The sequence below is a fragment of the Paroedura picta genome, chromosome 8, assembly GCF_049243985.1.
Source record: "Paroedura picta isolate Pp20150507F chromosome 8, Ppicta_v3.0, whole genome shotgun sequence".
Taxonomy (NCBI): Eukaryota; Metazoa; Chordata; class Lepidosauria; order Squamata; family Gekkonidae; genus Paroedura; species Paroedura picta.
Window position 1 is genome coordinate 25,350,646 of NC_135376.1, and position 21,991 is coordinate 25,372,636.

The window sequence follows — 21,991 nt, forward strand, 5'->3', positions numbered from 1 at the left end:
GGCATCTACCTCACTTTGGTACCCCTGGCCTCCCCATGAGCCAGGTAGGCCACGCTCATGTCACTGCCAGTCTCGTTAAGGAGACACCAAATCCTCAGGAATTCCAGTGCGCAAACTGGAATCCCTGCCAACAGACTCCAACCATGCCTACACCACACCAAACCAGAACAAACCAACACTGACAACCAGGTGGGAGGGAGGGAAGCTGTTCAGGCTGTTGGAGTGCAAGGATGCCGAGGTGGAAGCACGTGGAGCCTATATAGGTTCCTGTGCTCCGCCTCCCATGCACGAGAGTGGCTGTGTCTCTTCCCATGGCCCCCGCTTGCCACCATCATTCTTGACCACCTCCCACTTCATCAATGGCAGCTGTGGTGAGTCCCAGCCACTAATTAACATTATTGGAGTGGTTCTGTACTCTGCTAGCTGAAACATTTCTGCACCAAGAATCCCAAAGCAAGATCACCTGAGGTTTTGATCTGAACCTTTGGAGTAAATGCCAAACTATATGACAGTAATTTTGTTCTAGAAGGAATCATTTTGTTCAAACTGAAAGATAAAAGAACTGCTGGATCCTGATCTATAACTAGGAGGTTCAGATTTCTCAATTGCATGGAACGCCTTTGTCTGAGGCACCAGTTATGGCTGCCCCTTAAAAAGCATGATTTGGCCAAAGTAATACGTGCTCTGATCACATCCAGATTAGGGTAACATAATGCATTTTTGATGAGCTTTACATTGCCATCTCCAGGCTGAGAAACTCCTGGAGATTTGGGGGTGGAGCCTAGAGAGGGCAGGTTGTGGGAATGGAAAAACTTTAGGAAGATATAATGCCATAGAGTCCACCTTCCAGAGCAGCCATTTTCTGTAGAGGAACTGATCACTGTAGTTGCAGTTCTGGAAGATACTCAGGCTCCTGTTTAGCAGCAGGCTATTAGTTGGAGCCTGGATACTGAGACCATGTAAATCCTGTGTTGAAAGATATGCACTGATTGCCTGTCTGTTTCTGGGCACATTTCAAATTGCTAGTTTTTTTAACCTATAGAGTCCTAAATGACTTGAGATCAGGGTACTTGAAGGACTGTCTCCACCTGCATTGTCTAGCCCAACAGTTAACATGTATCCCAGTGTTTGGTGGTGATGCAAGTGGTGACCAGAGACAAACCTTTTCTGTTTTGACGCCTTGCCTTTGGAATGCCATCCCACATGTGGCTCACCTATTTTACTTACTTTTAGACATTCCCTTTAAACCAGGGTTTCAACTAAAGGGGTTTTACTGGTGATCCCTGACCTAAAAGAAATATGTCTGGCTTCAACCAGGGCCAGGGCTTTCTCTGTCCTGGCCCTGAGCTGGTAGAAGGAGCTCCTGGAAGAGCTAAGGGCTCCCTCTAAAACTGAGATTTGAACAGTCCTAAATAAACCGATTGGCCAAGCAGCTGGCATGATTGTTCTAAAGATTATATGGCTTTAAAGTTTTCATATCATATTTAAACTTTAATTTCTTATGTATGTTTTATGAATTAATGTTGGAAGCTACCTTGAGCCAGCATGCTGGGAAGGGTGGGTTATAAATGGAATAAATAAATAATTTTTTGGAAAAAAAACAACAACAAACGTTTTATAGTCTGCTTCTAGCCCAAGGATCATGCTGTCATTTTAGGTTGTTCAATGTGCATTTTATGCTGCTGTTATGCCCTGGCCTGTTTTTAGTATTTGTCTTGTTACATATTTGTTTTAATGGATATGAAATAGCTTAGCTGTAGGCAGCCTTGAGCGTGCAAAATGTCTAGATAAATAAATAAAATAAGTATATTCACAAATAGGTCTTCCTAGTTTTGAATACAAATTATATGGGGATGTATTTGAGGCAACAGCAATCTTGCTGCAACAACTAGATTGTAAATAGAATACTTGGTGGATGGAGTCTTTATACTCTTCAGCCAGGAGCAAGCCTGATTTAAAACTGAATGCCTTGAAGGAGATCAGATCCTTGACTAGTAATACCATAATGTGGAACTTTATTAGTGCTCTGGCTGGGCACGCACCTTTTCTCCAAGGCCCAGGAAAGGGCAGACTCCCAGTGTCTATTCAGGCCACTGCCATTAAAATGAAGGATGTGTGAAATGTTATTGCATCAAGAATTCAACTTCTATGCAGTTTTGATCAGCCTTGGAATCCAGTTTTTCCCACACAGAAATCCTGGAAGTCAATTAATTGTGAGGGAAAGAATCTGGAAGGTGTGCTTATATTAAAGAATAAACCTTTCAGAAATATAATTCTCTTTGATGTTTCATAGTACGGGGATACAATAATAATTTATGGGAAGACGAAATGAATTGACAAGATATTTGGCACAAGTATAGAAAAGCATACGGTATAAAAAGGTATTCTGTTAATGTTTAATATTTTTAACCTTATGAAGCAGATCACATAGCTTTAATAGTGGTAATTTTGCTAGGATCTTTAAGAAAAGTCTGTGTTTGCTTAAAATCTATTTGTATATTATTAGTAAATTTGTAGCACTGTAAAGACAAGCTGGTAGATATGCCTTGAGATTTAGGACAGGTCTTTTTTTTAAGTTTATTAAGAACAACGTTCCATCTACATACAAATAACAAGTAAGTAATCCATACAAAATAACAACATTTACAAAAATAAACTAATGATTTAAAAGCATATTTAAAAGCAATCCCAATCCTAGTTAGATTCATTACCATCATCAAAATCTAATGTATTCTCCATTCCTAACATAGTGGACCCCCAAATACTCTCAATTCTCTCATTTTTTTCTGGTATAATGTCAATTTAATCAAGGTATAAGTTTCTTTAACTCTATCGCCCCAAGTATTCAAATTGGGAAGTTTCTTTCCTTCCAAACATTAGCAAAGTTCAAGGAGATGGCTAGCATTAAAGAATAAAGATAACTTAAAATGGCAGGCATGTGATGAATTCTCCTCAATTTGCTAACATTCGCTAACATCATGACATCACCACTTTGTGCATTTCTTCCCTAACTGTGGTCAACCTGGTGGAATGAGCTCCCGGAAGAGCTGAGGGCCCTGCGGGAATTACCAGCATTCCGCAGGGCCTGTAAGACGGAGCTCTTCCGCCAGGCTTATAACTGAGGCCGGGCGGAAAGAAGATCAGCCCTCCCCTCACAAACTGGCGGTAGAGAGCGTCACCCCCCACCGTAGATGAGGATGCGGAGAGCAAATGAGTAGGCTACGCCATCGCTGTTACAATTATTGTAAATCATTGGTTTTATTGTCATTTTATGGTTTTAGGGGACGGGTTTATGTAAGCCGCCTCGAGCCTTCGGGGGGAGGCGGGGTATAAATATAAATATAAATATAAATATAAATATAAATATAAATATAAATATAAATATAAATATAAATATAAATATAATATAATAATAATAATAATAATAATAATAATAATAATAATAATAATAATAATAATAATAATAATAATAATAATAATAATAATATGCAGGTGGAAAAAATGGCACAATGTGATAATACACGTTTGGGTGAGGTCGACTGAAGCTAATCAACATCTACTGGGACCCCGAACCTCCCTCCCTTCAATCCATATGCCTGAACTGACCAACCATGGGGCTGTTAGATTGTACTCTGTTAGAATGTTGTCTCTTTTTATTGCTATTATTATTACTATTACTATTCATTCGACACAGCCATTGTTTGATGTATGCTCTTGTTCCTTTATTTTTCATGTGAACCATGCTGAGCCGTAGGGGAGGGTGGTAAATAAATGTAATAAATAAATTAAAATAAATAAAATAAAACTATAATATGGGAAACTATGGACAGAAAACAGGGGAAGAAGGAAGAAAATGCAACACTGAGGAGCAGGATTTGGTAACATATAGACTGTAAATGAATTACTGTTTTTAGCCTTATAATGTAATAAATTCAATAATAATAATAATAATAATAATAATAATAATAATAATAATAATGTCTAGGTTAGGGTATAGTGACCAGGTTTACCACCTTTAGCGGGACAACCCCGCCTTTGTGGCATCCACCTCGCGTCCCACAGCATTCCCCAAATGTCCTAATTTTAAAAAAGAATTAAATTTTTTTGGACGCGCGGCAGCCCAGCAGGCGGGCTGGGCTCAGGAGGCCCCCGTGCAACAGCAGCGTTGCCCTGAAGTGCTCTGTGTGATGTCAGGTGCCCAGGCTCTGGGGCAGGGCTTGTGCGGCACTGCCATTTCCACCGGCTGTAGAGATGGGCTGGTGATGGCGGTGGCTGCGGGGCCCTGAAGGGCAGTGCTGAGGATCGGGCGGGCAACAGCGGTGCCTTGTGGCCTCCCACAGCAGCAGCTCCTCGTGTGGTGGGGCACCGAGGTCTGCCGGTTGCAGCCGCCCCTTCCCGAGGCCTCTGCTTAGCCACGCCACTGTCCAACCCTTCTTCTTGAGGCAGGGGGAGCGGCACTGGACTGGAGCGCATGTGCCTGGCTTTCCCTGCGTGCTGGCTGCATCAGTCCAGGTAAGCCCAGCCAGAGCGAGACGATGCTGGTGACACAGAGATGGGGACAGCCAGCCACCCTCTCCCTTAGCGCCTCTGTCCCAAAGACAGGGCAGCCCTGCCTGCTGGATTTCCCATGCCAGCAGCCGAGAGGAAGAGTCCTGCCTCCCAGGATGTTCCAGGCAGCCCATGGCTCCAGAGTGGTCAAGATTTTTAAAATGCTAATGCGGGACCCAGGGGGCAGTAGAGGATGCCCCGCCAGCGAAGCCCACCCACGCCTCCCCCCCTGTGTCCCATGCTTTATCATCTGGTCATCTTAGATTAGGGATGAGTGCAAACCAACTCACGAACAAAATTCATCATAATTTTGGCCCAGTTTGTACCCCCTGAACTGAGGCTTAGGAGAGGCACCTCCCCTGAATATTTCCCTAACTTTGGTTCAGTTTGGTGTGTGGGTTCAGAATAATCGATATGTGTATTAAAAAATACAAAAGTATTGCTACATAAAATATTAAGATAATAAAACAATGTTAAAAACAATGTATTGATGGAAACGAATAATATGTTATTGTAGGTAGGGGGGGAAGGGTTATAACATGTAAAGAAGAAGGGGGAAGAAACCTCAAAGGAGTTAACTGCAGGGACAGGGAATCAATACATCTTCTAGAACAGTCCGCAAACATAAGAGATAAGATGGCCTATCCATTACCCATTACAATCGTTCAGACATTCTTTCCGATCTAATTCTAGTAGAGATGTAAAAGAATTTTGCTACCATGTTAGAAATGAGTGGGTCTTTATCCCTTAGCAAAAATTTAACTAGAGTGTCACTATTATGAGATGATAAAGATGAATGTCTAGAGTAGTAGGATAGTAAAGGTAGGATTAGATGTTTTCGGGAGCTTTCATAAAAAGGACAATATAATAAGACTAGTAATCAAGCCCATTGCAGTTCTAAATGCAATGGGCGCTAGCAGTGAGTGTGGGTTGGGGGGTGCTGGCAGGGGCCCGTGGAAGCGGACGTGCAGCCATAAATGACTAAACTAATTATCGAAGTTGGGCCGACTGGTCAACGGGGCGAACTGAGATCGGGTGGCGGCTGTTCGGCGCGTTCGCTGCTCCGGCAGCCAGAAGGCCGGCGGCCCCCGCCCCCCAGGCTCTCTGAAGCCCTGCCCGGCCGCCCCCCCACCCCACCCGATGCTCTCTGAAGCCCTCTCCTGGCTGCTGGAGTGGCTGCGCAGCGTCTCCGACGCTGCGAAGCCGCTCCAGCAGCCAGGAGAGGGCCGGCCGCCCCCCCACCCCACCCGACGCTCTCCGAAGCCCTCTCCTGGCTGCTGGAGCGGCTGCGCAGCGTCTCCGACGCTGCGAAGCCGCTCCAGCAGCCAGGAGAGGGCCGGCCGCCCCCCCACCCCACCCGACGCTCTCCGAAGCCCTCTCCTGGCTGCTGGAGCGGCTGCGCAGCGTCTCCGACGCTGCGAAGCCGCTCCAGCAGCCAGGAGAGGGCCGGCCGCCCCCCCACCCCACCCGACGCTCTCCGAAGCCCTCTCCTGGCTGCTGGAGCGGCTGCGCAGCGTCTCCGACGCTGCGAAGCCGCTCCAGCAGCCAGGAGAGGGCCGGCCGCCCCCCCACCCCACCCGACGCTCTCCGAACCCCTCTCCTGGCTGCTGGAGCGGCTGCGCAGCGTCTCCGACGCTGCGAAGCCGCTCCAGCAGCCAGGAGAGGGCCGGCCGCCCCCCCACCCCACCCGACGCTCTCCGAAGCCCTCTCCTGGCTGCTGGAGCGGCTGCGCAGCGTCTCCGACGCTGCGAAGCCGCTCCAGCAGCCAGGAGAGGGCCGGCCGCCCCCCCACCCCACCCGACGCTCTCCGAACCCCTCTCCTGGCTGCTGGAGCGGCTGCGCAGCGTCTCCGACGCTGCGAAGCCGCTCCAGCAGCCAGGAGAGGGCCGGCCGCCCCCCCACCCCACCCGACGCTCTCCGAACCCCTCTCCTGGCTGCTGGAGCGGCTGCGCAGCGTCTCCGACGCTGCTAAGCCGCTCCAGCAGCCAGGAGAGGGCCGGCCGCCCCCCCACCCCACCCGACGCTCTCCGAAGCCCTCTCCTGGCTGCTGGAGCGGCTGCGCAGCGTCTCCGACGCTGCGAAGCCGCTCCAGCAGCCAGGAGAGGGCCGGCCGCCCCCCCACCCCACCCGACGCTCTCCGAAGCCCTCTCCTGGCTGCTGGAGCGGCTGCGCAGCGTCTCCGACGCTGCGAAGCCGCTCCAGCAGCCAGGAGAGGGCCGGCCGCCCCCCCACCCCACCCGACGCTCTCCGAACCCCTCTCCTTGCTGCTGGAGCGGCTGCGCAGCGTCTCCGACGCTGCGAAGCCGCTCCAGCAGCCAGGAGAGGGCCGGCCGCCCCCCCACCCCACCCGACGCTCTCCGAACCCCTCTCCTGGCTGCTGGAGCGGCTGCGCAGCGTCTCCGACGCTGCTAAGCCGCTCCAGCAGCCAGGAGAGGGCCGGCCGCCCCCCCACCCCACCCGACGCTCTCCGAACCCCTCTCCTGGCTGCTGGAGCGGCTGCGCAGCGTCTCCGACGCTGCGAAGCCGCTCCAGCAGCCAGGAGAGGGCCGGCCGCCCACCCACCCCACCCGACGCTCTCCGAACCCCTCTCCTGGCTGCTGGAGCGGCTGCGCAGCGTCTCCGACGCTGCTAAGCCGCTCCAGCAGCCAGGAGAAGGCCGGCCGCCCCCCCCACCCCACCCGACGCTCTCCGAACCCCTCTCCTGGCTGCTGGAGCGGCTGCGCAGCGTCTCCGACGCTGCTAAGCCGCTCCAGCAGCCAGGAGAGGGCCGGCCGCCCCCCCACCCCACCCGACGCTCTCCGAACCCCTCTCCTGGCTGCTGGAGCGGCTGCGCCGCGTCTCCGACGCTGCGAAGCCGCTCCAGCAGCCAGGAGAGGGCCGGCCGCCCCCCCACCCCACCCGACGCTCTCCGAACCCCTCTCCTGGCTGCTGGAGCGGCTGCGCAGCGTCTCCGACGCTGCGAAGCCGCTCCAGCAGCCAGGAGAGGGCCGGCCGCCCCCCCACCCCACCCGACGCTCTCCGAAGCCCTCTCCTGGCTGCTGGAGCGGCTGCGCAGCGTCTCCGACGCTGCGAAGCCGCTCCAGCAGCCAGGAGAGGGCCGGCCGCCCCCCCACCCCACCCGACGCTCTCCGAAGCCCTCTCCTGGCTGCTGGAGCGGCTGCGCAGCGTCTCCGACGCTGCTAAGCCGCTCCAGCAGCCAGGAGAGGGCCGGCCGCCCCCCCACCCCACCCGACGCTCTCCGAAGCCCTCTCCTGGCTGCTGGAGCGGCTGCGCAGCGTCTCCGACGCTGCGAAGCCGCTCCAGCAGCCAGGAGAGGGCCGGCCGCCCCCCCACCCCACCCCACCCCACCCGAGGCTCTCTGGAGCCTTCCCCTGGCCTGACGCAGCTTCAGGCCAGCGGCAAAGGAGCAACTGCGAGCCGCGCTGCGCGCGGCTCGCAGTTGCTGGCGGCGGGAATCAGAGGGACCAATCGGCAGGCGCTTCGCGCCTGCCAATTGGTCCCTCTGATTGTCTGTCATGAGGAAGGGTCCAATCTGGACCCTTCCTCATCCCGGACACATCCCGCCCCAGAACCCCTTACTGTCTTATTTAGTCCGTGGCGCCCGCGGCGCCACGGGCGGTTTACAGATGTGCGAAATTGTCTCAGGTCGGGAGTTATCACAGGGGCATACACTTAGCTCCAGAGGACGATTGAGAAACCTGCCCTCGAGGGCGGCTGAGGGGAATGATTTAAAACATGCTCTTGAGAAGGCCCAACGTGGGTTCAGAATTTAAACCTAGCAGCCAAGCAAGGCAGTCCAACTGCCAGCCATTTCAGTGGCTTCCCACATTTTGAGATGGTTGAGGTGAAATGGATGGTTTAAATGGCTTCCAGATTGTTACATCTAATAGTTGAAGAGTGGACCTGCCAAACTTTTAGGTTTAAATAGCTGTCAGCCATTTCAGTGGTTCATTTTGCTTCCCTTCCACTGGCGGGTTTGGTTCTCTTTGGGGGTTCTGTTTAGGAACATCTCAAACCCAATTCATGCCAATCTCTATTTTAGGGTTTTTCCTCCCTCGAATAAGGTGTCCATACATGAACATACATGAGTCAGTCATTAGGGGAATACACTCTGTAAAGGATGGTGTTTTTATTTGGGGGCATATTTTTCATGATTAGTTAGATTTGTGTTTGTAACAAAGTTCTATGTGTGTCCCTACCCCACCCGCAGTAAATATGTGTTCTGATATCCTAGTGATAAACACCTTCTGGATTGTAATGTTCTCCTCAGACAAAACATTTTTCTTACCATGATCACACATGCACAAAATGAAAGAGAATATATTTATGTTCTACATATTGAAGTACAATGCCTCTCTTTTCAACTAAAACACCATGTATGAAATTTTCATATGTTGTACCATTTATAAAAAGCTGATCAAAGAAACCACAGTAATCTGCTTTACAAAGAGCTGGAATTAGTTGTACTTGTGCCTGTTACTGCTTTTTAGCTTGTTTGTAGATATATTTTTATTGTTTTTAATTATTAATGATAAAGTAATTGGATATCTGTATCAAATATTAAAGGCTCATCTTTTTCAGTGTAAATTCTAATATTTTACTGGATGAAAACAGTTTGGTGTTTCTCTATGAACAAAGTTTCATTTGAAATACTTGCGCTTACTTTGTTGTTATTTTAAATAAAAGGCAGGTAACCACTGTTCATTTGAGACATTGTACACTATCCTAGGAGTAAGTCCTCTTTCTCAATTATACTGACTTCTGAGTAGACCTGCTTAGTATGGTTCCATTGGTTCTCTTAATTAATTACCAAATAGGTATTTCAGATGTAATGAAAGCCAAAACTAGAAAACCATTCTGGTTTCAATATCCACACAGAGCTCCTGGGAACTCGATGACAGGACTAACAATCCACAATCACTTGCCTGTGTATTCTGTGATTTGGGTCCAAAGAAAACACACCTACTCTGAAAGCCAGCATGGTGTTTAATAGTGGTGGATTGTAATCTGGAGAATCTGGTTGGTTTATCCACTCCTCCGCATGAAGCCTGCTAGGGTGACCTTGCACCAGTCACAAACTGTTCAGAACTCTCTCAGCTTTACCTACTTCACTAGGTAACTGTTGTGGGGAGAGGAAGTGTAAGCCACTTGGAGACACCTTAAGTTAGAGAAAAGTGGGGTATAAAAAACTACTACTACTAGCCTGGGTAAAGATGCTCAGTAGCTCCCACACAATTGCTCCAGGAGTTTCATTTCATGATCCCAGAGAGCCAGCTTGGTGTAGTGGGAAGGTGCAATGGCCTCTAATCTGGAGAACTGGGCTTGATTCCCCACTCCTCCACAAGCAACCAGTCACAGTTCTCAGAGCGCCTCACCTACCACACAGGGTGTCTGTTGTGGGGAGAGCAAGGGTAGACAATTGTAAACTGCTTTGAGCTCCTTCCGATAGTAAAAAGCAGGGCACAAAAAATGAGCTCTTCTTTCTCTTTCTGCACTGATGATAAGTAGTAACTCCCTTTGAGTCCAATACACATAGACTTAGATCCTATGCAGCATGAGAGGAGCACCATTATATAAACAGTGACTTCCATGCCTCCCTCCTTTGGAAGTCTTCTGTACTATCTGAAATAGTGCCTATTTGGGAGGGTCAAAATAGGAGGCTGTGGTAAAATGGGGTAATCAGCAAAAGGAACCTCCGCTTTGGTGAGAGGAAGTGATAAGAGTTTTGAATTCCATCCACAGCTGTGATATGTACTAATTCGGTTTATTTATGTTTCAATTTATAGGTCGCCTCTTTCCACTTTTACAGACTGAAACAGGTAATCCAATTTCATTCAGATTTGTTTCTTCCATAATGGATTTTAAGGCAGTCTCCACAGGGGTCTCTGGTTTCTGGCCCAGATCTGTCTAGCTTTGAAAATATTGCTGACTCAGGGGTCTTCCATTCATGCTCTAGTACACATTTAGCTATGTAACCTGTGTGCCATTATTGTGGTGCTGACTGAAGACCTGTTTAGTGAAACAAATAAAAGACTGGCTAAAGCAACGAAAAATACTGCCAGAAATCAAGTGTTGTTGGATGGGCAGCTATGTGAGTCTAGAATAAGGTGACCAGATTTCAACATTGGTAAAGTGGGACACTATTGACTGGGGGGGGGGGGGTTTCCTGATTTAAAAATTGGTCAATATGGAGCAACAAAAATTTTCATAGAATGTATAGAACACAAAAACAGTATTGTAATATTTTTTTTACTTGCAACATAAGTACAATTTGCCAGGTGCCCCCAGATGGCCCTCTAAAAGTGGGACAATCTGGTCACCTTAGCCTAGAATGATTATCTGTTGCTATAAGCAGAACTTTTCCTAAATTTGCAGTTTGTTCCAATCCACAAGTTTCTTCTAAAAGCATGTTGATAGTCACTTTGATCAAGATCTGCCAGAGAACAAAGCAGGGACAGAATCTCTACATTGCATGTAGAAAGCCTCTTGTTCAATGCCTGACATCATTTGGTTAAAAAGATCAGAGAATTGCAACAAGATCTCTACAAGAGACCCTGGCAAGTAGCTTCCTACCAAGAGTAGAGAGCACTGACTATTGTAGACCATCAGATTCCTTTGTTCAGTATAACTGGAAATGTTGAACTATCCATTAAGATTGCATTCAGAGTGTTTTGCAGCTGAGAAATTTGGAGAGTTTGTGATAAACCTAATACATTAGCCACACAGATAGTAGAGCTCCAACTTTAGTTCATATCAAAGTCTTCCAAACAAAGAATTTTATGATTTCCCCTCCCAGTCTCTGTGATTTGCACATCTGTCTCTTAGAAACAAGCCTCAAACCACCAACTCATTTTACACAGGCCACCATGCACCTGTTCAACAGTAATAACTTAAAATTCACTCTCGACCTTAAGACCTAAACCAGATGCCAAGAAGTGACCCGAAGGAGCAAGGCTTGCGATCCAGTTACCAATCCCTTGTGGCATCAGTTCCTCTGTGGTAGTTCCCCTGCATCCATAAACAATGCTCTAAACAAAGATATATGAACACAATAAATCCAATGTGATATTGGCAACCTTTCCTACCTACTGGTAGATTAATGAAAAAAGTGTGCAAACAAGAATTTTATAGCTATACATTTAATCACACATATATATGTGATGTAGAAATTTGTGTGAGGATTATTATCAGATCAGATGAGGTTTAGATCAGGAAGGACGGTGGTATGGAAGATGAGCAGGGTCAAAACTTGGATGGGAGATCACCAAGGAAGACTCTGAGTAGAAAGCAATGGCAAAGCACCTCTGCTTCTCATTTGCCTCAAAAGCACTTTGCTGGGATCACCATAAGTTGGCTGCAACTCGCCAGCAGTCATGGACGTATGCATCTGTGGATCCAGTTGTACCCCTAGCAACATTATCTAAGACTGCAGTTTTTTAAAAAAATGAGTAAATGCAAGATGCACATGCAGAAACAAGTACACAGGGCGAGGGGGAATTACTCTGTCTTGAGCACTGAGATAAATGACTGCTTCTGTTATGGCACACATATAGGAGGACATAAGAACATACAGATAGCTCTGTTGGACCAGACCAATGGTTAATTTAGTCCAGCAGGCCCACTGACAAAAGACCTTGACAAGCTGGAAATAAGGCCCACATATAGCACATCTATAAATGTTCTTTTGGTAGGAGAAGACACATGAAAGTCTTCTATTGCATCTGGAGAAAATGTCTCCTGGATGAAGATGCCTTCCTGAATGGAATGGATATATGGAATCCAGCTGTATAGTGTGGTTAAACACAATTCCTGGTAGTAAAATTGGGTAGATGTGCCTTTGTTATTCTTTTTATTCTTCAAAATCATTAAAAAATAACCTTTGTTAGCCAATGTTATATTTCTTAAATGAAAATGTTGAATGCGGGATATACACACACAAAGAGAAAGAGAGAGGGAAGGTACCAGGTACTAACTGTGCTTCCAAATGTACAATTCCCAAGGGAAATGTAACAAGAAATGTGAACAGAACAGATTTGTTTGTCAACATGATGTCAATGACAGATTTATCTTGCTGCTAAGCAATGATTCTCATTGAATTGCTAGCTGCTGTGTTGAGATACCAGAAAGGGGACCTGCATACAAGATTACAAACTAAGAAATATGGTCTAAAATTATTTCTCTGGAAAATGTTGTGTGTTCTGGTTACCCAACAAGCTTTCAAAAGAGGACACATGTATTGTGTACCCCCCATTTCTGAGTCCAGAATATCTTCAGATGCCCATCTTAGCCAAGGGTTACTTATCCTAGGTTCACTCAACTGCTGACAGACATTCCCAGTTACTTATAAATATTCTCAGGGTTTTTTTGGGAACCCATTTACTGGTACCCTGGAAAATCCCAAATACATCTATCTATTTTTAATTCTATAGAGTTCTGATTAGATATTTTTTCAGACATCTAGTTGGACTGGAAATATCCAAATGCACGTCCCTATTGCAAACCATTAAGATGGGGGAAATGAACTAACTTCTTTTAAAATATCCTGTTTCATCAAAGCTATGAGTGATTTAAAGTCAGATTAAAATGGAGGTGACAAAGAACAGAACTCTATCCTTCATTCAGCATACCATATGAAGGAATTAGATTATGTCAGACACTGACAATTAAAATGACCAGAACAGAATATAACCAATACATCGGCCAAATTCTTTTTGTAAAAATGGAGATTACATTTACAGCTCTTCTGCCATGAATTTATTATCATTGTCTGAAAAAAGGGGAGGGGCATGGAGGGACAGCACCAATTTTGTTATTTTATGCTCTGCAGTTGGAGCCCTACAGCTCTGGAAGAAATCCAAACAGCATTCTGCAATTCAGAGGTTGAAATAGAAAAGGGCAGGAACTAATAAAACACTATAAGTTTAAGAAATGTGCTTTGAGAACAGAATGCCCTTTCAGGAATTCAATAACAAGAAACCTTCCCATGACAAATGAACAGGTGGGGGTTGTCTGTGGCAACACTCAATTGAGGGGGAAGAAGTACATCACAAAAACAGCATCTATTAACACTGGTGCTGCTGCTCAGCGTTAAATTAATCTTTGATGGCAGTGTTCCTAGTCTGCTGTTTGATGAGCAGTTCAGCTATTGGCAAACCAAATTGTCTCATCAACCAGGTTTGTTGGCTCGGAGAGTTAAAACAGGGCTTCTGTCCAGACACATAGCCCAAGAGTATCGATATTGGGACCATGTAGCATCCCTTCTCCCATAAGATCTAATCTTATGATATCTTACAAGTGAACATAAGCAACAATCTACTCATGTATGGTAAGCTGGGTCTTATGTGTGTAAAGTTCTGCCAAGTTGCAGCTGACTTATGGTGACCCTGCAGGGTTCTCAAAGCAAGAGATGAATGGAGGTAGTTTGCTGTTGCTTGCCCCTTTATAGCAGCCCTGGACTTCCTTGGTGGACTCACATCCAAGCATTATCTAGGCCAGCCCTGCTTAGCTTCTGTGACCTGATGAGATCAGGATAGCTTGGACCATCCATATCAGGGCAAGATAGGTCCTAAACTGCACATTCTCAGACCTAGTACATTTATTTTGTAGCAGTCCTTCAACCCTCTACAAGCTCAGGAGTATCTTACAAGCACCCCTCCACATTCAGATCAGCTCTGTGGTTAAGTGCACCACTGTTGCAGCATACATGAAGAGTGTCTGTAGCATGCCACTCTAATAGAAGACTTGCCATATTGTACCTGAGCACATCCAGAAGCCCTCTTCTGCTTGGCCCAATGCCTCTGTCACTGTTTCTGCAGGGAGCAACTATGTGCAGAACCACGGGAAGAGCATGCAGATAGTGAGGCATGGAGGAGCCTTAGTTCAGATTGAAGGACACCTTTGCCTAAACATGACAGTGGCATACTAGACATGGTGTCACTAAAGTGGAGAAGAAGTTGCAAATTTCCTCCCCTGAAAGGGCATTTAAATTCATGCAAGATTTCACCTTTGTTGTTAAACTATCCTATGACTATTTCTTCTTTTGATCTTTTATCATATGTCCATCAATAGTGGTATAGTTAGTGGCTTGTTGTTGTTCTTGTTAGGTGCAAAGTCATGTCCGTCCCATCGCGACCCCATGGACAATGATCCTCCAGGCCTTCCTGTCCTCTACCATTCCCTGGAGTCCATTTAAGTTTGCACCTACTGCTTCAGTGACTCCATCCAGCCACCTCATTCTCTGTCGTCCCCTTCTTCTTTTGCCCTCAATCGCTCCCAGCATTAGGCTCTTCTCCAGGGAGTCCTTCCTTCTCATGAGGTGGCCAAAGTATTTGAGTTTCATCTTCAGGATCTGGCCTTCTAAGGAGCAGTCAGGGCTGATCTCCTCTAAGACTGACCGGTTTGTTGGCCTTGCAGTCCAAGGAACTCGCAAGAGTCTTCTCCAACACCAGAGTTCAAAAGCCTCAATTCTTTGACGCTCGGCCTTCCTTATGGTCCAACTTTCACAGCCATACATTGTAACTGGGAATACCATAGCCTTGACTAAATGCACTTTTGTTGGCAGGGTGATGTCTCTGCTTTTTAGGATGCTGTCTAAATTTGCCATAGCTTTCCTTAACAGGAGCAAGCATATTTTAATTTCTTTGCTGCAGTCCCCAGTTGCAGTGATCTTGGAGCCCAGGAAAATAAAATCTGTCACTACCTCCATTTCTTCCCCATCTATTTGCCAGGAATTGAGAGGGCCGGATGCCATGATCTTTGTTTTCTTGATGTTGAGTTTCAAGCCAACTTTTGCACTCTCCCCCTTCACCCACATCAACAGGCCCTTTAGTTCCTCTTCGCTTTCTGCCATTAGAGTGGTATCATCTGCATATCTGAGGTTGTTGATATTTCTCCCTGCAATCTTGATCCCAATTTGTGACTCATCTAACCCCACCTTTCTCATGATGTGCTCCGCATACTAGTTAAATAGGCAAGGCAACAGTATACAGCTACAGTATACAGTATGTAGTTAGTGGCTACAGTAAGTCAAATGGGACTAATTGATGATCACTGGAGGAAAAGGGGAAGAGTATAGAGTGAGGAGCAGGGGCAGCAGTGACCAGAGTGATATGTGGGTCCTGCCCATTCCCACACTGTTTGCTGCTGATGCTGCCTTGACCAGGTTATGGTGTCATGTAAGCATGGAACTGTTTAACTCTAGAAGTAGCCATGCTGGACCTCCCTGTGTCAAGAAAATATGAAGTTGCCTTATATGGAGTCAGAACCTTGATCCATCTAGTTCTTTATTGTCCACAGTGCCTGGCAGAGAAAAAAATACCTGAGATCCTTTAACTGGAAGGTACGAGGCTCAGTAAAAGAGCATCCACTGGGCATGCTCTGCAGAGGGCTTCAGTTTCAATTCCCAGCATCTCCAGTTTCAATCACTAGGTAGTAAGTGGTATAAAAGACTGTCCGAGCGAGAATGGAGGGTTAGGGAACAGGGGATACAAACAAGATGAGAGAGACTGTATGGATACGCCTGGACTTCAAAGCTGGAAGGAAGACGCTAAAGACACTGGCCTGCTATCGGCAAACAGAGAACGGCCCCTCGCAGATAATGCCCAGACAACCCGTGACAGGGGCGTGGAGAAAGGGAGTTGTCAAGTAAACCTCCCCGCTTGCACGCCCCAAGGAAGGGCCCGCCTGAGAAGCCGCCGACGCTGGAACCTAGAAAGAAACACTTACCTGGGAGTAGGAGGAAGCTTCCGGACACCGAGGATCGACCGGGACGGAAGGGCGGGGGCGGAAAGAAGGGTTATGTAGGAGGGCGGGGTCCAAGGCGGGGAATATAAGGTGGGGTATGCGCGTGGTTGGGGGTTGGTTGGTGTGAAGGAGAAAGAAGGACGGTGTTGGTGTCCGGTGAAGGGAAAATAAATCAAGCCTACGTCGTGGTTCCTGGGCGGAAAGAAAGGGATGCCACGGCAGAGAAGGGCGAACCCTGCAATGGGACGAGGAAGAGCCCCACAAAGACAGAGGTCTGAGACTCTGCAATGCTCCTGCTGCCAGAGTAGACAGCACTGCCCTTGCTGGACCAGTGATCAGACTTCATGTGTATGAAATGCCAGAGACTGAAATCGGGTATTTTGCATGCAAAGCATAGGTTCTCCCCCAAGAACTTCCACATTCATTGCAACTTGATTTTGTAATGGTTGATATATCATCAATTTTGTCATCAACAACATCCCTTATTTTCATGCATTCCAAAGAAACTGAACAAAAATATGCTTATCTTATGATAACACATCATGAAATCTAAGAAGAAGGTAGGCTGCATGATCTAATCACCACCATCAGTGTCTGGGAGAGGCAGTGATAAGCATAACAAAGAAAGCACAATAACTTTTGCATGCTCCAGTGTTAATCCAACATCTGTCATTTTCTAAGAATGTCAAATAAAGTACCAGAATTTGAATTGGGACTCCAAATTACAGCTGAGGACACACGTTTTTGGAAAGGGGGAGGGAAGGTCTCAACATTCTCAGCAGGGGATATGTTCCATAACAGATGCACCAGAGGAAAAAGAAGGGGGAAAAAACCCCAGATGTAGATATGGAGAGAAGCTAATCTCTGCAGAGAAAAGCTGTTCCACAATGCCGACATCACATGGTGCTATATCTGGTGTGAGCAAGTCATTATGGTGGTGTATTCTAGTTCATTTGTTATTAGAGAGGGTTGTTGTTGTGCTGATTGCAAGCAGTCAAGTGTTCTGAAGAAAGAATCGAGGATACTGAATGGAGAAAAACAATACACAAGAGCCTAATGTCTTTAAGAGGGTAAATTATTCTTTCCTTGAGAAAGCAGCACAGTGGTAATGGGCAAGTCTGCCAAGACGGTTTCTAACAGAGGTAAATAAAGGAACAATCAATTGTTTCTTCCTTTTAGGTGAAGTTCTACTGAATTTACACAGAGTTGGAAAATAAACCTATAGGTTGTTCCCTCTTTATGTGGTCATGTACAAACAATCTACGACGAAGCTACGCCCCAGTCTGTGGGGATTTTGAGTTCATATGAAGCTCTGTTCAAGACTTGAATACAAATAGAATAATTGCAAGGTACATGGCTAATTCTGAGGACCAAGAAAGATACATGGCCTTCTCAGTGTTGGTCCTCTTTTTGGCAAGGAGGTTCTGGTGCTCTCTTTGATAGCATTCAAGCAAACATCTTTCCCCAGATTGTTGACTTCTGCTGAATGGTCTTTTAACTCTATAATGAGCCTGCTAGATATTGTTGCCATTTTAAAAATCAAAGACAAATGCCTTGGAACTTTTTTTTTCTTTTGAAATGTTTTAGGATGCATGTGGTAGTATTTTATTGTGATCTAGTGGTTTTTGTGAGATGATAACTGCTGTAAGAAAAGCAGGTGTTTATATTTATTTATTTTATTTTATTACTAGATTTAAAGCCCATCATATATTTGAGTACAATGGGCACTAACAGGGTGGCGACTGGCCCCAGCTGCCTTGCAGCCCTCCTAGCCCCCCCCCCCAGCACGCCGGTCCTGCCATCTTTCCACCAATGACCCAGTTGGGCGCAGAGAAAGGAGCCTGTGCCTCTTGCTGTGCCAAAGCCTTTTCCCCACCTCCACCCCCTCCCCGAGGCCCCAGCTTTGGTGCAGCGAAAGGAGCTGGCCCGCCATGTCTCCAATGCAGCGGGCCTGCACCTATCGCTGAGGCGAAGCCTTTCCCCTGCCCCCTCCCTTCCCCAAGGCCCCAGCTTTGGCGCGGCAAAAGGAAACACCTTTCCCCCACCCAGGCCCATGTCTTCGATGCAGCGGCCCTGCTCCTTTCCCGGCAGCAAAGCCTCTTACCCCGGCTCCCTCACCTGCAAGTCTGGGACGGGCCAAGGGGCCAATCAGGAGCCACGCACTTCATGGTTCCCGATTGGCCACTTTGAGTTTTTATCCCGGACTCGCCCTGCTCCTTTCTCTTCTCACTTACCCTTACTACATTATTCTTACCACTCCCGCAAAAGCAGTTTACAGATTGTATTTCTATACTGCCACTCCCAGAAACTGGCTTGCGGCAGTTCACAACAGTATCAATAAAATTCACCCCCAAAACAGTAAAACGTTATCAAATATAAATACAAATACAAGCACAAGATGGTGGCATTTTAAAAATTGCTCCCCATATTCTGGGCATCGGTCCTTATATGTATGTAGTGGCTGGGAGATGGAAACAGGCCCCTGACACATTCTACCACCACAGTAGGAGCCAGGAGCCGTGGGGGGAGGACCAAATCTAATACCCCAGGGTTCCCACCCAGCTTCAACAAAATGCCCGGTGGAAGTACACCATTTTGCAGGCCCTGTGGAACTCAGAGAGTCCTGACAAGGCTGGCAGCTTGTCCAAAAGCTCATTCCACCAGGTAGGGGCAAGGACTTAAAAGGCCATGGCCCTGGTCAAGGCCAAGCATGTTTCCCAAGGCCCCAGGACCTTCAGCAGATTCATACCCACAGAGCAAAGTGCTCTGCGGGGGAGCATAAGGAGGCAGGCTGTCCCGAAGGTAAGTAGGGCCCAAGACACATAAGGCCTGAAAGGTCAAAACCAATACCTTAAACCAGATCTGGAAGCAAACTGGTAACCAATGAAGTTGTTTCAGTGGCGGCTGAACATGAGTCCTCCAGGAGGACCTGGTCAGGATGCATGCCACTGCATTTTGTATCAAGTGCAATTTCTGGGTGACGGACAAGGGTAGGCCTGCGCAGAGCGAATTACAGAAGTCTCGCCTAGAAGTGACCGTTGCATGGATCACAGTGGCCAGGTGTTCTGGGGCCAAGTAGGGCGCTAGTAGCCAGGCTTGGCGTAGATGGAAAAATGCTGTCTGAGCTACTTTAGTGATCTGAGCCTCCTTAGACAGGGAGGCATTGACAATCACTCCCATATTCCTGGCTTGTGGTACAGATGACAGTTGCACCCCATCCAAGCAGGGAAGACCTACCCAGCCAGAGGACCTCCATCTTGGAGGGGTTGAGTTTCAGGTGACTCTTCGTGATCCATCCAGCTACAGCTCCCAAATGTATCTGGAGGGGAGTCTGTCCGGCTGTCCATCAGAAGATAGAGCTAGGTATCATCCGCATATTGGTGACAGCTGGGGCAAGAATACAAAAATATATCTATATCTATAGATCAAAACAGCAGTCTATGCTGGTGGCATTTCCAGCCTCAATGGAACATTCAGCATTTCCTCCTTTATATGTCAAATTGGGTCATGGCATTTCTATGTGGATCCTTTTCTTTAGATTTACCCTTGGAAAAAAAAGTTCTGTCTGAAAGTGCTCCAAATTCCTTAATTTACAGAAGAGCAACCTGGGTATGTTGTTGTTTTTTTCTAGACATTGTTTCTTGTTGATAGTAACCATGAGGTCAGCAGAGGCAGGAGGAAAAGTAGATAATTTACTCTTGGATAGTTGATTATTGGAAATTGAATGTGCCAAGTAACACCTTGGATGGTATGGTGCCTGAGAAGAGGTGGATGATGTACAGGCATGCTATCTGTAGTGGCTTATCCATGTGGGCTTGTGTGACATTGCAGTCACTAAACATGCAGGTGGGGGCTAAAAGGATTTGATTGCCTGTGGCATTCATTTTCAAAGATCAGAGACAAAGACTGTGCGAAGATTTCTTGTGCTGGGTGGAAAACACCACAGTGTATCCATAGGATCCAACTCAAATGGGACCATAACACTGCACAGCTTCTTTTTTTTTAATTGAAAATTGAATCCAGTGTGGCTTCATTTATGAAGAACCACACATAGAAGGCTTTGAAGGGCCGCTCCAGGAGCTAACCAGTAATTTGGTTACTCATCCAAGCTTTCTTCTAAAAAGAGATGCTTCTACCCGCACACTATCTTAAAAAATTGTTTTATTTTACATTTTATGCTTCCAGTGGATGAAACAGTCCATCAACATACTGTATACTTTGACGTTACCATTGTACCTTGCGGCCAAATACTGACGTTATATTCATTTTTACTGTGTTTTCAAAAAATAGTGGGACCATGTCATGCAAACCCCTTGCCTAGAAAGGGGTGGGAGTTATAGAAGGAAAACAGCAGCCTTCCAATGCCCCCCCCCACACTGCAACCAGTTCCAAATGTGCCACTGAGCCGATAACATCTCATAAACACCAGGACAATAGCACCAGCTGCTCCTGACTCTGAGGGAATGCTGTTTCCTCATATCTGGGTATAAATGGCACCCTCCTTCCTCTCCCCAAAGGAAAGCCGTCCTTGAGAGCTGCCGCAAATGTATAGTGTGGATATAATGGCATTTTGCACAAACAATGGGATGCGATATGTCTCTCCTGGCTCCCAGTCCCCATAAAAAGATAGAAGGAAACGATACACTAAAACAAGCAAAACATAAAATGTGTTTGCAACTGGAATGCTTTAAAAAAAAAAAAACACCAGGCTTTTTTGTAAACCCCCCTCCCCCCTTTATCCTATAACTATTTCAGTGCCTTCCCTGTTCCTCATTGGATGGTGCCAATAAATCTGGCCACATGCCAAGGGGCTTTTGCATCTCAATTCTGTTTAGGGGTGCCACATGAGTGCCTCCTAATTCCTGACGTTTCTTGGAAGGGCTTTTGGGGAGGGAATGAGAACTTGTGGCAAAGTGCTTCATGTTTGCCTAGGTTGAAATGATAGGCCCATCAGAAAAATATCGCAAGTAGCTCCACTCCAATCAGGGATGCTCTTTAGTGCCTTCCTCACACTGCCAAATGCAAACGGAAGGCTCAGCCTTGCCGTGTCTTAGCCGGCACTCCAGAGAATTATGGCGTTACTGCCCATCTGGGTACACTCTTGGCATGGCTTGATTCAGTTGCACACCATTGTTTCGGCTTTTTTAATTTAAATAATAATAAAAAAGAAACGTGTTTTCTAAGCTGTTGTTGCTAACGGACCACAGCTGTTTCGTGCTGCTTCTATATTTTAGTGTGGCCCCATCTGTCCTCAAGTCCAACCTTTCTTTCTAGATTAGCAGCGCAAATACACACAGAGGTGGGCATGTTGTATCTGCCTAGGTGTCATTTATTTGTTTCAAATCGGCTATCGCCCTTGAGGCAGCCACCGTGCATTGAACAGGAGAACAGATTAAAACACATTTATAAATATCACAGAAACGTTGTCGAGGCCAAGCATAAACGAACCAAGCAAACCCGACAGAATGGCACAAAGCCAAACATGGTGCAGCAATTTCAGGAAAAAAAGTTCTGGCAAAACTATAAATCCCTTAGATTAAGGGAAAGCCCCCATATGGTTTGTTGGCTTTATTTGACCCCGTTTTTATTTTATTTTTAACAATTTATACCTTACCCCTCCCAGCATGCTGGCTTGGGGTGGCTTCCTACGTGCCCAATGGAAAACCAAAGTTACTTCCAATAGGTTCCCTTTCTTCATTTT

The 21,991-nt window shown here is 46.7% G+C and overlaps 1 long non-coding RNA gene across 1 annotated transcript in view; it reads left to right on the plus strand.

Annotated features, from left to right (window-relative positions):
• LOC143842600 (uncharacterized) overlaps positions 1-21,991 on the plus strand; it is a 226,156-nt gene that overhangs the window by 89,516 nt on the left and 114,649 nt on the right. The window contains exon 3 of the long non-coding RNA XR_013233210.1: positions 10,335-10,367. This is a non-coding gene — a long non-coding RNA (uncharacterized LOC143842600). The remainder of the gene's footprint in view (positions 1-10,334; positions 10,368-21,991) is intronic.